The 2,573-nt window shown below is 41.7% G+C and overlaps 1 long non-coding RNA gene across 1 annotated transcript in view; it reads right to left on the reverse strand.

Moving 5' to 3' along the window:
* Positions 1-2,081, reverse strand: part of LOC128881892 (uncharacterized) — a 2,470-nt gene extending 389 nt beyond the window's left edge. Inside the window, exons 1-3 of the long non-coding RNA XR_008458213.1 lie at positions 1,974-2,081; positions 155-1,449; positions 29-85 (exon numbers count right to left, since the gene is read on the reverse strand). This is a non-coding gene — a long non-coding RNA (uncharacterized LOC128881892). The remainder of the gene's footprint in view (positions 1-28; positions 86-154; positions 1,450-1,973) is intronic.
* Positions 2,082-2,573: the final 492 nt, after the last annotated feature.

A 2,573-nucleotide genomic window follows, 5' to 3' on the forward strand; every position in this document is an offset into this window, starting at 1 on the left:
CAACTTACTGATACTTTGAGGTACTCACTTTGGTGTCAGAGATCCTCCTCTGTTTCTCGTGATCCAAGCTTGAGGGTATAAGATCCTACAACATCAAAGTATTCAGTAAACTGTTTACTTGTAAATATCATCGAGTTACTCGTTTCTATTTTACCTTGGTCTGTTCAGGTCCCACGAAACGTCGGTGAATTTCTTCTCTGTCGAGCCTATCTATCTCCTTTCGCCGCCGACGTCATAATAAACATTCTCTAGCGGCGGGCAGAGCATGAATGAAACGGTTTACTATCACGGAACGAACGAGGATAATAAAATAAATAAAAAAAGGCCGGCGATTTTGTGTATTATTCGTGCGTATATCTCGAAAGGCTGGGGCAGGAGTTTGTAAACTTCGTTCCGCGATTCCTATTAACTCGAGACACGGTGTTTAGTAAACAACGAGATAAATCTTTCTTCCTCATACAGCGGGAGATAACGAGTTTTCCTAATCGCGTCGCAAAGGCCGGGGCGCTCCTACAGCGACGATCCGTGCGAATCTCGAACGGTATTCGCTTTCAAGACATCTACGCGCGATCTTTGTTCTGGTTAACGCTGAGAGTTCAAGGCTGGCTCGAATTAATTAGCTACAGCGATATCGCTGGCCGCTGTTATCGTACCATTGGTCGTCGGTCATCGGCGAATTGTATTTAACGCGGTCGAATTTTTAGATTATCGAGCCCTTAGGTTGGGAAGCTTCCACGACAGATTTTATTTAACCCTTTGCACTCGAGGTGCTTTCTTAGCATTCTATTATATATTATTATTATATTAGCATTCTAAGCCATCTAGATTTTAGAAGCAGGTCACTTTTGCCTCACAGACAATTACTTTATCGACACTTCGAGTTCCAAAGAAATTGAACTTAAAGATACATTAGGTATTGTAGATTCGCTGCGTGAGACCTAACGGTGACTGAGAGTCACCTCTCGAGTGCAAAGGGTTAACAGTAGCTATTTTGGATGGATTGGAAACTATTTAATCTAAATAATTCTATTTACTAAAATTAACAACGATTAGGATAAAGATTAACTATCTGGAGAAGCATTCCTCGAATTCTGAGCAAAGCGAGAAGACCAAGAATAATTTCTTATTAATGGCAGCCTCGAATCCTGATTAACTGCCATCAGCGGCGTCTAATGGCCGGTTGGCCCTAAAAATAGAAGCGTTTGACGGCCGGCGCGCACCCTCTTATTGTCGAAATTTACGGGGACGGTCTCATCGGAGGACGTTCAGAGAGGATCTCCTCTGCCGCCGCCGGAAGTCTCGCCGATTCCCCCTGGAGACGCGTTCCTTCGGTGCTAAGTGCTCCAGCTGCTGTTCGCTCGTCACCGATCCCTCCGGAGTAGCTGGCCACCGTGTCGAACTCCTTGTCTCGGTATCGGCGGCTTCGAGGAGCCCGGGTGCCGTCGAACCCTGAAAACACGTTTCCTATTAATGTGTGTTCTGGTAGTGTTACCTTAAATTAACATGTTATGAGATAGGACAGGGGTCCTTGAAAGAATGGGGCCGCGAAATTGTTATCTGAAACATTTAACATTCTCTTTTATTAAATATAAAAATTTAATTTCAATTTTATCAAATCTTAGAGTCGCGAAATTTTACTGTGAGATATTTAATACTCTCTTTTATTAAACACAACAAATCCAGGTTTGATGAAAAATAAGGTATATAATTTTTCTAGCTATAATAAATGCAATTGTACAACTTTTTGTGCAATTTTCAATTTTATAGTTTTGTACGTTTTTAAACAAAGTCTAAAATTATAGTTTTTCATGTCTGTATATATATATTGTTACCTGATCCATAGATCATCACAAAATGTAATGTAAAATATAAAATAAAAGATCCTCTTTCAAACACTTCTACCCTCTTCTAAACGTGACCTTCATAAAATTCTACAAATTATCAATGAAATGTTGATTGTAATCATTCTTTACCTTTTTGTGTTACAGAACGTTCAAGGATAGTCTGAGGATAGTGCGAGGATTCGTTTCTCCCTGTGTTCCCAGCGAGTTTCCCTATTCCTGAAGATGTAACGTCGACGAAGCGAGAAACTATCCGACGGCAGTGTCGCCAGTGATCGATTGTTCGTAAATTCGCTAAGTGTCAGTGTCGGTAAATTCGCTAAGGTTCGCTGGGTTTCTGTGGAACAGTGGAGGGCTTTTCTGCGTATTGGGAGGACCTTGCCGTGCAGCGACGTGTAAATGCTGTTGCAGCGGCGGCCAGCGTTTTTATGAATTTCGCAGACTTTGACAAATCGAGGATGGTCTCCCACGTTATTCCTGTCGCTGGGGTGAGTACCTACCGTAACACAATAACTCGTTATTGATACGATAAGCTACCCTACCATCTGCATTTTGCGACTATTTGTGTAGTCAACCATGTGACTGTACTATTATTGTTAGTAAGAATCTATTATAGTAGGTAAATATATTTTCTGTAGTTGGTCCTAGGTTCCTACGATTCTCTTCAGGTCTCTCTAGCTGTCATCTTCGATTCCCAAGTTTGTTCAGTCTTCCTCGGCTCTCTTAGGCTCC

Source organism: Hylaeus volcanicus, chromosome 9, assembly GCF_026283585.1.
Source record: "Hylaeus volcanicus isolate JK05 chromosome 9, UHH_iyHylVolc1.0_haploid, whole genome shotgun sequence".
In the NCBI taxonomy this organism is placed as follows: domain Eukaryota; kingdom Metazoa; phylum Arthropoda; class Insecta; order Hymenoptera; family Colletidae; genus Hylaeus; species Hylaeus volcanicus.